The sequence below is a fragment of the Bufo gargarizans genome, chromosome 2 (genome assembly GCF_014858855.1).
Source record: "Bufo gargarizans isolate SCDJY-AF-19 chromosome 2, ASM1485885v1, whole genome shotgun sequence".
NCBI lineage: Eukaryota > Metazoa > Chordata > Amphibia > Anura > Bufonidae > Bufo > Bufo gargarizans.
The window spans coordinates 484636593-484651266 of record NC_058081.1 but is presented as its reverse complement, the minus strand read 5'-3'; the positions used below and the strand labels follow the sequence as shown (position 1 = coordinate 484651266).

The 14674-nt window shown below is 43.3% G+C and overlaps 1 protein-coding gene across 4 annotated transcripts in view; it reads right to left on the bottom strand.

Moving 5' to 3' along the window:
• Positions 1-14674, bottom strand: part of LOC122928382 (protein Wnt-7b) — a 294690-nt gene that overhangs the window by 254508 nt on the left and 25508 nt on the right. For 3 of the 4 annotated variants that reach the window (XR_006387880.1, XM_044281164.1, XM_044281165.1), the window contains exons 2-3: positions 6561-6691; positions 5433-5513 (exon numbers count right to left, since the gene is read on the bottom strand). The gene's annotated coding sequence lies outside the window, so the exon portion shown is untranslated. The remainder of the gene's footprint in view (positions 1-5432; positions 5514-6560; positions 6692-14674) is intronic. The other variant, XM_044281166.1, reaches the window with a different exon arrangement.

Here is a 14674-nt window from a genome sequence, read left to right as displayed (position 1 = left end):
TGCCTTCCACATGATCAGAATATTACTTTTCTGCTGCTGTCATCATATTTGGACATAAGACACTCGATCACATGAGATCCTCTTCTAACGCCATTGTTATTGGTAGGTTTAGCTGTCTGTTCTGTGTGTATGGTTAGCTGAATTTAATTAGCCACTAAATCTTATGTTGATCCCTTCAGATCACCGGACATTCTCATAAATTACTTTGCTGTTTTTCTTGGTCCTAAACATAAAGTAAACATCTTCCTATCAGCTCTTAGAGACTTCCTAGATGAACGAACAGGAACATTCCATTTGGAGAGAGCTCGATTGTACCAACTTGTCAATTATTTTAATAAACTCCAGGAAAAATATGCCTCTGAAAAAAGGATGGAAAAGAGTTATGTGCGTGAACTGAAAACATGCAATAAATTTATGGCTATCTTGGCACTGTCTGGTTTTAGGCGAAAGGGCATCGGCAATCTTGTCCTAACTTTTCACTAGTCTCAAGCTGCATGAAGTTAGGAAGGAAGGAAACTGGTCCTAAGTAGAAGGTTACACACACACACAAGTAAGCTGAACTTTCCCAGCTCAGAAATATAAAAACATTCTCTCCTTATTTAACCCCTTAAGGGTACCTGTACCTTACACTAAATAATGGAGATTTTTTTATTTATTTTTTAAGACCCATTATGGGATTACAATTTATTTTTTTTTACTTTATTTGTATTAGTATACTCTGTGTCAGTATGACACAGGCTGCTGTAACGGCTAATGTACCCTAACAGCAAGCTTACTGAGCAGACAGCCCTGAGGTCCTTCATAGCTTCTTAGGGCTGACTGCAATGACTCCCCCAGTCTCTAGTTGGGTCACTGGGAAACCCGGTACAAACAAATAGGATACAATATTCACAAATGCAGATATAAGGAAATAGAAGAAAGAATCCACGGTACTAGCATTGTCCAAATATGTCCAATATTGAAGATGAAAAGAATATCCATCCAATAACGCGTTTCGGGGGATCAGCCCCTTCTTCACATGCATAGGACAAAAAATAATGGCATACATGAGAGTACAATTCATATAAATACTATTTGTTGATGTCAAATCCCCTGAACATGGGCAAGCAAGATATAACATGTACAATAAAATATAAAACCCTTTGTGGGTATTTACATATATACTGTATGCATATGGAGCCCTTACACGAACCCTGGGTGATTGGTCTAATCATGTTTAGTGTCCTTAGTGTATGTATATTTACATCAGGAGTTGGATATCAGCAATTACAAGACCCCATTTTAACTATTGGATCTAATGCACCCTAAAGTACTCATATACATTAAAGTTGAATAAAAATGGATGATTTCCTATGTCCTAGGCCAGATGGACCCCCTTGAAATCTATGGGTCCAGTTTTATTGGCTGTTTATACAGAAGTGCTCATGTCTAATGACCGTAAAAAATGGGTAAAAGTGTCTCTCAGAGGTTATGATAAAAAATTAATAAATAAAAAAACTCATCGACTTGAACGTGAGAGAAATCTCACTCTGTGCTGTGGTAAAAAAAAATAAAATATGCAAAAAAGTTCAAAGTAAAAAGAATCTAACATTTTTCTATATAGGCACATTTATAATCGGGTAAAAATCAAGAAAATAAAATACCCTAAACATGTTTGGTATTGCCGCGTCCGTAACAACCAGCTCTATAAACATATCACATTAGCTAACCCCACAGGTGAACACCGTAAAAAAATAAAAACTGTGCCAAAAAAGACATTTGTCACCTACCATCACAAAAAGTGCAAAACCAAGCAATCAAAAGGGCGTATGCCCCCCAAAATAGTACCAAACAGTCACCTCATCCTGCAAAAAAAGAGACCCTACCTAAGACAATCGGCAAAAAAAATAAAAAAGCTATGGCTCTCAGACTATGGAGACACTAAAAACAATTTTTTTTTGTTTCAAAAATGCTATTATTGTGTAAAACTTATATAAATAAGAAAAATTATACATATTAGGTATTTCCACGTCCATAACAACCTGCTCTATAAAAATATCACAGGACCTAACCCATTAGGTTAAATGCGTTCAGAAAATGGAGACACAAAAACTTTTTTTTTTTTTTTAAATGCTTTATTATGTAAAACTGAAACAAACAAAGAAAGTAGACATTATTGATAGCATCGCATCTGTAACAACCTGCGCTATAAAAATAGCACATGATCTAACTTGTCAGATGAACATTGTAAAAAAAACAAAAAATAAAAACGGTGCCAAAACATCTATTCTTTGGTTACCTTGCCTCACAAAAAACCTAATATAGAGCGAATAAAAATCATTTGTACCAGGGTTATATCAACTATAATACATGACGACCAGTCTGGTTTTATACCTGGCAGATCTACCTCTAGTAATATACGTAGGGCACAGGTTATTGCCCAGTTGGGACATGCGGACCGGAAATTGTGGGCTTTGGCCGCCTTAGATACCGCCAAAGCGTTCAATTCCGTTGAGTGGCCTTATTTAGTGCAGGTCCTGCAGTTTTTTGGCTTTGGTCCTGTGTTTATCAAATGGGTCAATATCCTGTATAGTTCCCCGACTGCGAACATAATGATTAATGGCTCCTTATCATCTACATTTAAACTGTACAGAGGTACCAGACAGGGGTGCCCCCTATCTCCCTTGCTGTTCGCAGTGGCCATTGAACATCTAGCATTGAGGATTCGCCAGGATGATGTTTATAAAGGTATTGTGATGGGAAATAGAGAGGATAGGTTGGGACTATATGCTGATGACCTCATTTTGTACATGGATTCCGTAGAATGCACTTTACCTAGGGCAGTGTTTCCCAACCAGTGTGCCTCCAGCTGTTGCAAAACTACAACTCCCATCATGCCCGGACAACATTTGGCTGGGCGGGCATGCTGGGAGTTGTAGTTTTGTAACAGCTGGAGGCACACTGGTTGGGAAACACTGACCTAGGGCGATAACCATTTTAGAACAGTTTGGTGCGTTCTCCGGGCTATGTATAAACTGGGCCAAGTCGGCCATTATGCCTTTGTGGGCCTCGGACTGGCCATCGGTGTACCGGAACCTGCTGGTGGTGGACAGATTTAAATATTTAGGAGTAATCATTACCAAAGTCCCAGAGTCCTCACACTTGCTGAACATTGATCCCCTAGTGTCATACTTTGTAGACAAGTTTAAATCTTGGAATACTTTACCGCTGTCTACCATGGGCCGCGTAAACTTAATCAAAATGGTTCTTCAGCCCAAAGCCTTGTACTTATTGGAACATGCTTGCGCACCTGTCCCACGCACATTCTTTGATAGGTTACACTCCCTCATGGCAACATTTATATGGGGTAGGAATAGAAGGAAGTTGGCCATTCAATCTCTACAGAGGAGTTGGGATCAGGGTGGGGCGGCTCTGCCGGACTTACATTTATATTTTCTAGCTGGTCAGTTGCGGTATCTGGTGCCATGGGTGACCCGGAATGTGCTTCCTAACTCTGAATACTATCTGCGGGAATTCTTGCAGCTCCCCACCCTATGGCCTGTCCTCGAGGGCCGAACATCTATATCGGGCACGCTCCTTCCGATCCATAAATTGGCACATCAGGTGTGGGGAGCTGCAAAGTTACAGCAGTACAAGGATCTGCCGGAGGATATTCCATTGTGGAACAACCCATTGTTTCCGCATCTAATGCAAAGTGAATGGGAGGTGGTATGGAAGGGATATGGTGTATGCTCTTTGAGGGATCTGTATGAAAATGGTATCCTGTTCTCCTTCTCCCAACTGCAGACTAAAGTGGGTGTTCCGAGACCGCACTTTTTCAGGTACCTGCAATTGAGACATGCCCTCCAAGCCCAGTTAAGGGATCTTAAAAGGCCTGTGTCAGCTTATCCTCTAATCGGGGTCTTCAGGACACAAGGTCCGCGGGGATAGATATCCGCCATTTATACACATTTACTTAACCTTAAACTCTCAGCTTCTCCATTGGGTGCGGAATGTAAATGGAGAGGGAATATACCTGCTTTGACGAATGAGGAATAGGGAGAGGCTCTGGAGGCTCCAGTGGCTGTATCTCCGTCTCTCAATAACAGATTGACACAGCTCTTCATTTTGAACAGGTGTTACTTAACCTCGACCAGGCTTTTCAAAATGGGTAGGAGGCCACACATGGAGTGCCATAGGTGTTCACAACTGAATGCGGATTTTTGGCACCTAATGTGGGATTGTAGCCACATACAGTCGTTTTGGAGAGAGGTAGTGGATGTAGTCTCCTCCCTGATTCCGGACTCACTGGTGGTTTGCCCCAAATCTTGCCTTCTGGGTATTGTAGAGGATGAGTCACGTTCACGTTATACACTTACCTTCATTAGGGAGGTCCTATTTATGGCCAGGAAAGCCATTGCCCTTAGATGGATGGCGGACAGACCTCCTACAGTTGGCCAGTGGAAAACCATGGTTAACAATATTATTCCCTTTGAGAGGATTATTTACTCTCGCAGGGGTTGTCCCCAGAAGTTTCAGAAGATATGGGGACCATGGTGCGCTTCCCCTCTGACTGCTACGGCAGTCCATCTACACTCTATGGCTTAATCGATATGCTCAATCTGTTGCGCATTTTCAGGATCTTTTGATGTGACTTAATTGATGGAGATAAATCACAATACATACTGTACTAATGTGGCAAAGGATGTTTATTAGCATGATGTACTAAGGATACTGGGTCTTGACTACTGCTTTCTGTGATGATACAGTTTATTTACTTTTTCATTACATTCTTTACGGTATTGTAAGTCATTGCACATTGTACTACCCTTTGAATGTACTGTTACATATCTTGCTTGCTATTCTTCAATAAAGCGAGTTTAAAATAAAAAAAATAATTTGTACCCAAAATAGTACTAATAAAACTCTCACCTTATCCCTTCTTAACAGCTACTCTCTTTGTATCACTTGTTGAAGACTTTCAATTCCCTGTCTTAGGCTACTTTCACACTAGCGTTTTTGCTAGATCCGGCAGGGTTCAGCAAAAAGGCTTCCGTTACTGATAATACAACCATCTGCATCCGTTATGAACGGATTCGATTGTATTATCTTTAACACACCCAAGACGGATCAGTCATAAACATCCGTCATAATCCATTGAAAGTCAATAGGGGACGGATCCGTTTTCTATTGTGTCTGAGAAAACGGATCAGTCCGCATTGACTTGCATTGGGAGTCATGACGGATCCGTCTTGCTCCGCATCCCATCATTGAAAACAAATTGCAGCATGCTGCGGTTTGCTCTCCGGTACGAGAACGCAACCAGACGGAACGGAATGCATTTTGGAGCATTCCATTCTGTTCAGTTCGTGTTTTGTCCCCATTGCCAATGAATGGGGACAAAACAGAAGCGTTTTTTAACGCTAGTGTGAAAGTAGCCTTACAAAATTTACCTCATGGGAAGGTCCAATTGGGCCAGGAATCTGTAGAAACGTTCTCGGTCCAGTGCTGTAGAATATCCAGGTTCTGTAGATCTGAAGGAACAATAAATAAATGATTAATGGTGACACAGACCAGAGAACTGATATTTCACATATACAAGTTGTGCCACGTGTATCAACAGCTGACACCATCCTCATCAGTACTTGAAGGGTCGCCACTTCTCACTAATGTAAATTGCATTCAACTAGATAAAAGATATTCAACTATGTTTAAAGCAGAATTCAAGCCAAAGACAAAGTTTTATTTTGGCTCTTTTAAGTGGTGCATCCTAACAATGTGGCTTTCAGACTAGAAAAGGCGTGTAGTCCTGTCTGTGAAGGTTCTCATTTATCCAGGACTACACATTTATCTTTACAGATATATGTGTAGTCCTGGTTAAGGACAATCTGTGTAAGGCCCACAATGTATACTACTATGCACATATCACCACTCCTTACGTTGCCACATGGTGCAATGCTTACGGGAGAATATTGCCAACATATGGCAATGGAAAGCGGAGCAATTTAATTCTTCATATAGAGTTCAAGAGATAAAACCTTTATGTGACTCCTCATGTACTTGGCCGCATCTGATGTTAAGGTTGTAGAAAACAGATCCTTGAAAAACGGGATAGCTTCCAGGTGTCTTCTGTTCTCTCTCACTCCCATCAATAGAAAGGGTCTCATCTGCAAAGAAGGTCCCATTCTTGTCCTGCAGTGAGTTTTGGGGATTGTGCACACAGATCCATTGAATTGTATGGGTCAGTGTGCTATCCATTTTAAAAACGGATAGCACACTAAAGGAATATGCGGTCATGTGCATGAGCCCTAAGGTAGGAGGCATCCGAAGGTACAATATGACCCCACAAACTATGAGCGCTGTATTATGACTCCATATGGAGATGTGATACAGCAATGTGCATTGTCCAAAGTGTCTCTTGTGAACTGTTGACTTTAAAGGGGGTTGAATGCTTTTGCAATGCACTGTCTAATCTGCATCCTACCTGCAGCAAGTATCTATATACTGGAGTACCTCTACTACTGTGATGGTTAGAATTATTTTTCATTTAAAGAGAGTACCATAAGAGAAAAATATTGTACCTCAAGTCTTGCGTGTCCTAATCCTGTACACATGGTGCTGTATAGATATCCATATGATGTGGGCCCCACTTATATCTCTTTACATTGACTCCTCAATAGCAAACAGCTGTAGAGACAGTATAAAGGCTGCCCTGAAAATGAAAACCCAGAATTCAGTCACTTCTGCCTTCCAGACATCGAGTCATTAAACCATCAGAGCCATTATGAGAAGTGACACAGCGTTGCAGACCTGCCACACCTGCACTCCCTCATATTTCACATGGCTGCTGGGCACAAAACGGCAGGGGTCTGCAAGGCTCGTGTAGAAATGGATCTGGGGGGATGCTCTTCCTAGGATGCCCCCAATCTCAAAGAGGACTCTACCAAATCTTCTGTACTTGTATTCTCCATAAAATAACAAATCAAGAGCTTCTTTTTAAAACTTTGCATTGTGCTTTCAATTTTAAGACAGGTTCAAGTGTGGAAATGTAATTGTTAATTTTCAAGTTTTTACATTTAACATATTTAGAAAAAAAAAAATATGTTCCTGCTTTGTTTGTATTTTGAGTCTATGCTGACATACGGCAGTTTTCACACTGGCCATAAGGCCCTCACAAAGGAGACCATTTTTCAGCTTGTGATGTGTACACTGAGAGCAGGCTAAGCAGTCATCTCATTAGCATTATATGGCAGGATTACAATAAACAGCAACACCCATATTGTGAAGCTGGAGGCAGATCATAGCACTCAGATTCTCCTCTGTCCTCCCGACACAGTAACCTCTACATATATGACAGAGCATGCTCCTGTCACATTACATTCTCTAGAAGTTAAAGGGAATGTGTCATCAGAGCTTTTTATGTTTAACATACAGTGAGGTCCCCTCCAGACCATTGTGTCTATGGCCCAAGTGACTGCCTTAAGACTTATATTAAACGAGTGGATCATCCAGGTGATTGTTGGAAAGGAAGCGTTCCTTCCTGGCAATCACCTGCTCGTTAGTGGAGGAGACCGCTGCTATTGCACACAGGAATCACCTCCACAGTATGGCGAGGAGCGATCATTATGCCAGTGCTCGTCCCCATACTGACTAGTTGTTTGCCGCAGTAGATCATGGTAACCCAGCAAGATCTGCTGCTGTTAAACCATGATTTTTTAAGTGTGCTGAAAGATTCTGATTACCCGATGAACGAGCGTTAGCTTATTCATCGGGTAATCCGCGGCAGTATTACACTGCCAGATCATCACTAACAAGCGTTCAATTTTCTTAATGCTTTCTAAATGATGTTAAAGGGCTATCCAACACCTATAATGCCCGGGCACCACATACAGGTTACACTTACCCAGCTCCCCAGCACCCGCGTTGCTCCTGATGCCTGAGCCTACCTAGGGTTACCAGCGATGTTAGGGAGGCTCGTTCCCATCGCACCCTGCTAATGGCTGACCACCCCCCCCGGATGTTTTGATCCAAGCGATGGGGAGATGCAGCGTACAACACTTAAAGGGAACCGGTCACCATAAAAATGCAATGTAGAGCAGGAGGATCAGCTCCTGACTGGGAAGCTTTGAAGTCAAGGAGGCGGTCCCATCAGTGATTGACAGCTATCTCTGTATACCCAGTCATATATGTAAGGCTGTCAATCACTGATAGGACCTCCTCCTTGACGCCAAAGTCCAGAATGAGCAGGAAAAAGCACTAGCCTATGTGTGCTCCCATGATCCCAGCCACCAGAGAGGCCGGCGCTTTTTCCTATATTGTGCAAGCATGACCACCACCGATAGATTGCAGGGTGGTCTATAACCATGGAAACAAGCAGTGTATAATGTGATAGAAAAAATGAATCCAGCCAGCAAAGGAAGCAATATGGAGACAATACATTAGTAAGTGCCTTGTATTAACTTTCTCTACATGATAAATGCCACTTACTGAAGTGAGACAACCCCTTCAACTCCTTCCCGACATATGACGTAATAGTAAGACATGGGGGCAGGTGCGTTCCCGCATTTTGACGTACTATTACGTCATGGTGATCGGGCGGGCAGTGGGGTGCGCCCGATCACTGCAGAGGTCCGGCAGTCCCTGATAGCCGGGGCCCTGCTGTATCCGCCGGCATGGCTATACAAGCCGATGCCGGCGGATTAACCCCTTCTATGCCGCGATCAGCGCTGACCGCGACATAGGGATTTGAGACGGGTAAGGGAGCCCATTGAGTCCCCGTGCTGCTGTGGCGGGGACCCGATGGGTGAGAAGGCAGACCGATGCCCTGCAGAGGCTGACCAATGCCCTACACGGCATCGGGACCTGCCTTCTACGGGTGCCCAGGAGATCCAGCCTCAGGCTTGGTCTCCTAGGCAACCTGTTAGTGTAATACACTAACAGGCAATGCATTACAATACAGATGGGGATCAGAAAGTAAAGTAAAGTCCCAGAGTGGGACAGAAATAAAGTTTTAAAAAAAAAGTCCCAAAAAGTTTTTAATAAAAAAATAAAGTGAAAAAATAAATAAAAAAACAAAATAAAAACCCGCCCCTTTTTCCAGATTTTATATTAAAAACTAGAAGGAAAAAAAAGAAGACACACAGATATTAGGTATCGCCACATCCATAACAACTGGCTCTATAAATAGATCACATGATCCACCCCGTCCAATAAACACCATAAAAAAACAAAAATAAAAACTGGTTTGAAAAAAAATAATAATTTTGTCACCTTACATCACAAAAAGTGCAATACCAAGCGATCAAAAAGGCGTATGCCCCCCATGGTGGAGACTGAGACTTTTAAAAACCTTATGGCGGTGGCTGTCCCACAGTATGTGGTTCCCAGCCACCACTACTGTTCCAGGCGAGCCATCCCTGCCCTGCACAATCAAGTGGCGGATAAAATCAGGTGTGCACTGTGCAACGCCATCTCTGGCAAGGTCCACATAACCACCGATACGTGGACCAGTAAGCACGGGCAGGGACGTTATATCTCCCTTCACAGCACACTGGGTAAATACAGTGGTGGCTGGGCCTGAGGCAGATAGCAGTTTGGCGCATGTCCTTCTGCCACCGAGGATTGCAGGATGTTTCTCATTGCCTCCGCTTTCTTCTCTACCGCCTCCTCATCTGGTCAGCGTAACACTTGCACTACCAACTTCAGCACAGCCAGGGAGAAACGACAGCAGGCAGTTTTGAAACTCATCTGTTTGGGGAGAAAAACTCACACCGCGCAGGAGAGTCGTTGGTGCCGCAAGACCGGCCTGGTGGTGTGCGATAACGGGCAAAATCTTATAGCATGTCTGAGCCTAGCAAGTTTGACGCACATCCCTTGCTTGGCGCATGTGCTGAATTTGGTGGTGCAGGGTTCCTGAAAAATTGTCCCAATATGTCAGAGCTGCTGCAGAAAGTGCAGGCCGTCTGTGCGCGCTTTCAGTGTTCTCACCCTACTGCTGCTTGCCCATCTGTGCTGCAGCGTAACTTCAGCCTTCTCGCTCACCGCCTCATATGCGACGTACCCACAAGGTTGAACTCCACCTTGCACATGCTGGAAAGACTGTTAGAGCAGCAGCAGGCGATAGTGGAGTTTCAGCTGCAGCACGCACGGGTGAGTCGCTCTGCGGAACAGCAGCACTTCACAACCAAGTGGGCCTCCATGCGAAACGTGTGCCATGTTGACTGTTTCGAGTACTGCACCAACATGGCCAGTGCCGATGACGCTGTCCTTAGTGTTACTATCCCACTTCTACGTCGCCTTGAAAGAACGCTTCTGGCAATGATGGAAGAGGATGTGGCACAGAAGGAACAGGAATCATTTCCACGGTTATCAAGCCAGTCATTCACAAGTGGCTCGGAGGGTGGGTTCCTGCACCAACAGAGGCCAGGTACACAACTGTCCAGCCACAGTTCTGCAGGATGAGGAGGATGATGATGATGAGGAACCCTGTTCAAATCAGGGTAGCACCCAAAGCAGCTCATGGGCATCACTGGAGCATGGCTGGGGGGATACAGAGGACACAGGCGATACACCTCCCACAGAGGACAGCTTGTCATTGCCTCTGGGCAGCCTGGCACACATGAGTGACTACATGCTGCAGTGCCTGCTCAACAACCGCTGAGTTGCCCACATTCTAACTAGTGCTGATTACTGGGTGGCCACCCTGCTGGATCCCCGCTACAAGGACAACGTACTATCCTTAATTTCATCACTGGAGCATGATTGGAAGATGCGCAAGTACAAGCGCACGCTGGTAGACGCGCTGCTGATTGCATTCCCACCTGACAGCGGGGGCTCAGTGGAATCACAAGGGGAAGGCACAGGAGGAGGAAGAGGTCGACAACGCAGCTGGGGCACCGCCAGCACCTCAGAAGGGAAGGTTAGCATGGCCGAAATGTGGAAAAGCTTTGTCAGCGCAACCAGCACCACCAGCTGATACGGAACGTCTTAGTAGGAGGCAGCGTTTCAGCAACATGTTGGAACAGTACATGTGCACACGCCTACACGTACTGACTGATAGGTCTGCCCCATTCAACTTCTGGGTCTCCAAATTGGGGACATGGTCTGAGCTTGCCCTTTACGCCTTGGAGGTGCTGGTCTGCCCTGCCCTGCGGCCAGTGTATTGTCCGAACGTGTGTTTAGCACGGCAGGGGGTGATGACAGACAAGCGCAGCCGCCTGTCCACAGCCAATGTGGACAAGCTCACGTTCATTAAAATGAACTAGGCATGGATTGCACAGGAATTGTCCGTACCTTGAGCAGAATAGACAAGTATACCAGCCAAACCCAACCATTGTTAGACTCCAGCGCACTTTCTCTTTGTGTTCTTTTTTTCCATTTTCCAATGTTTTGGGGTCTTCCCAAATTTATTTTAAAGAAAAGAAAAAAAAAAGTCTTGGCTTTCTCCTCCTCCACCACCGCTTCTACCTACAGCGCCACATCTACCGCCTACTCCACTTTGACCTCCGCCTCCTAGTTCAAGATAATTATAAAAACATTTTTTTCTATTCTATGTTATTTTAAGTCATTTTCCCACCCACATTTGTTTGCAGGGCAATTGCCCTGCTCTTACCTCCATTTTGCAGCCCTCTAGCCCTTAGGGCTAATTCACACGACCGTGGTTCCACATCCGAGGCGCATTTTTTGCGGCTGGGGTGCGGACCCATTCACTTCAATGGGGCCGCAAAAGATGAAGACAGCACTCCGTGTGCTGTCCGCATCCGTTGCTCCGTTCCGTGGCGCCGCAAAAATTATAAGTCATGTCCTATTCTTGTCCGGACAAGAATAGGCATTTCTATAATGGGGCGCCTGTTCTGTTCCGCAAATTGCGGAAGGCAGACGGGCGGCATCCGTGTTTTGCGGATCCGCAATTTGCCCTTACTATGACTATTTTACAACCATTTTAGTGCTCCAAAGTTTGGGTCCCTATTGACTTCAATGGGGTTGGGGTTCGGGTCCCGAACACAAACTTTGACCCGAGGCTCGGCCGAACCTGGTGAACTCGAACATCTACGAGTCCGATCATCCCTAGTCACGAGAAAACAATTTCAGAATGGCTTGAAAAATAAAAGCATTCTAAAGTTATCACCACATAAAGTGACATGTCAGATTTGCAAAATTAAGCCTGGTCACGAAGGTAAAAAATTGCTTGGTCTTGAAAGGGTTAAAGTGGCTCCATGTTGTAGGTATGTTCAAACTGACAGAAGGCAGGGACAACAGAAGTAGGCAGGGCCAGAAATACTGCCCCAGCAGCACCAAATACCTCAGTGCAGCACAAAATACTGTCATCACCGCCACAGTATTTAAAGGGAACCTGTCACCGGGATTTTGTGTACAGAGCTGAGTACATCGGTTGCTAGATGGCCGCTAGAACTTCCGCAATACCCAGTCCCCATAGCTCTGTGTGCTTTTATTATGTAAAAAAACCGATTTGATACATATGCAAATTAACCTGAGATGAGTAGTGTCCCCGACTCATCTCACGTACAGGACTCATCTCAGGTTAATTTGCATATGTATCAAATCGGTCAAATATCTATCAAATCGGCTCTGCTGTGGCGGGGACCCGATGCGTGACAAGGCAGCCAGATGCTGTGCAAAGGCTGCCCAATGCCCTGCACGGCATCTGGACCTGCCTTCTATGGGAGCCGAGGAGATCCAGCCTCATGCTGGGTCTTCTAGGCAACCTGTTAGTGTATGACTCAGTGTCATACACTGACAGGCAATGCATTACAATACAGATGTATTGTAATGCATTGCAGAGGGGATCAGACCCCCAAAAGTTGAAGTCCCAGAGTGGGACAGAAATAAAGTTAAAAAAAAAAAAAAAAAAGGTGTTTTGAATACAAAAATAAAGTTTCAAGTAACAAAAAAATAAAAAAAAAACGCCCCTTTCCACTGATTTTCTAATAAAAAAAAACGCACATATATCACATGATCCACCCCGTCCGTCCGATAGACACCATAAAAAATAAAAACTGTGTAAAAAAAAAAAAAGCCATTTTTGTCAACTTACATCACTAAAAGTGCAACACCAAGCGATCAAAAATGGTATATGCCCCCAAAAATAGTACCACTCTAAACGTCACCTCATCCCACAAAAAAGTAGCCTCTACATAGGACAATCGCCTAAAAAAAAAAAAAAAAAATGGCTCTGGAAACACTAAAAACATGATTGTTTTTGTTTCAAAACTGCTTTTATTGTGTTAAATGTAAAAAAATAATATCTATATACATATTAGGTATCACCGAGTCTGTAAAAACCTGCTCACTAAAAATACCACATGACCTAACCCCTCAGATGAACACCATAAAAAATTAAAATAGAACAGTATAAAAGAGCGATTTTTTTTTTGTCACCTTACATCACAAAAAGTGTAATAGCAAGCGATCAAAAAGTCATACGCACCCCAAAATAGTGCCAATATAACAGTCATCTCATCCCAAAAAAAATGAGCCCCTACACAAGACAGTCGCCCAAAAAATGGAAAACTTTGCCTTTCAGAATGTACATAATGCTTTGTTATGTAAAACAAACAAAACAACCAAAAATTATTTGGTATTGTCGCGTCCGTGACAACCTGCTCTATAAAAATACCACATGATCAAACCTGTTAGATGAATGTTGTAAAAACCAAAAAATAAAAACTGTGCCAAAACAGCTATTTCTTGTTACCTTGTGTAATATAGAGCAACCAAAAATCATATGTACCCTAAAATAGTACTAACAAAACTGCCACCCTATCCCGTAGTTTCTAAAATGCGGTCACTTTTTTGGAGTTTCTACTCCAGGGGTGCATCAGAGGGGCTTTAAATGGGACATGGTGTCAAAAAAACTAAATCTGCCTTCCAAAAATCGTATGGCATTCCATTCCTTCTGCGCCCTGCCGTGTGCCCGTATAGCAGTTTACGATGACATACGGGGTGTTTCTGTAAACTACAGAATCAGAGCCATAAATATTGACTTTTGTTTGGCTGTTAACCCTTGCTTTGTAACTAGAAAAAAATTATTAAAATGGAAAATCTGCCAAAAAAGTGAAATTTTGAAATGTTATCTCTATTTTCCATTAATTCTTGTGGAACACCTAAAGGGTTAACAAAGTTTGTAAAATCAGTTTTGAATACCGTGAGGGGTGTAGTTTGTAAAATGGGGTCACTTTTTTTGAGTTTTTAATCAAATGGGACACGGTGTCAAAAAACCAGCCCAGCAAAATCTGCCTTCCAAAAACCGTATGGCATACCTTTCCTTCTGCACCCTGCTGTGTGCCCGTACAGCAGTTTACGACCACATATGGGGTGTTTCTGTAAACTACAGAATCAGAGCCATAAATATTGAGTTTTGTTAACCCTTGCTCTGTAACTGTAAAAAAAATATTAAAATTGAAAATCTGCCAAAAAAGTGAAATTTTTTAATTTTATCTCTATACCATGCAAGTAAACGCCATAATTCTTCACTGAATCGTCTTATAACAGCACCTAAAGTTTCATTTTTTATGATCTATTCAATGAATTGCAAGTAATTGAGGGACAACCCCCTGTAGTTTAAGACTAGTGTTTGACAGGCCAGTCTTAGTAAATTTCCTCTGCACTTTTTTGCTGAAATATAGCAATTTGAATGCTCGAGAAATTTTCTAGGATAGGAGATCTGATCTGTGTG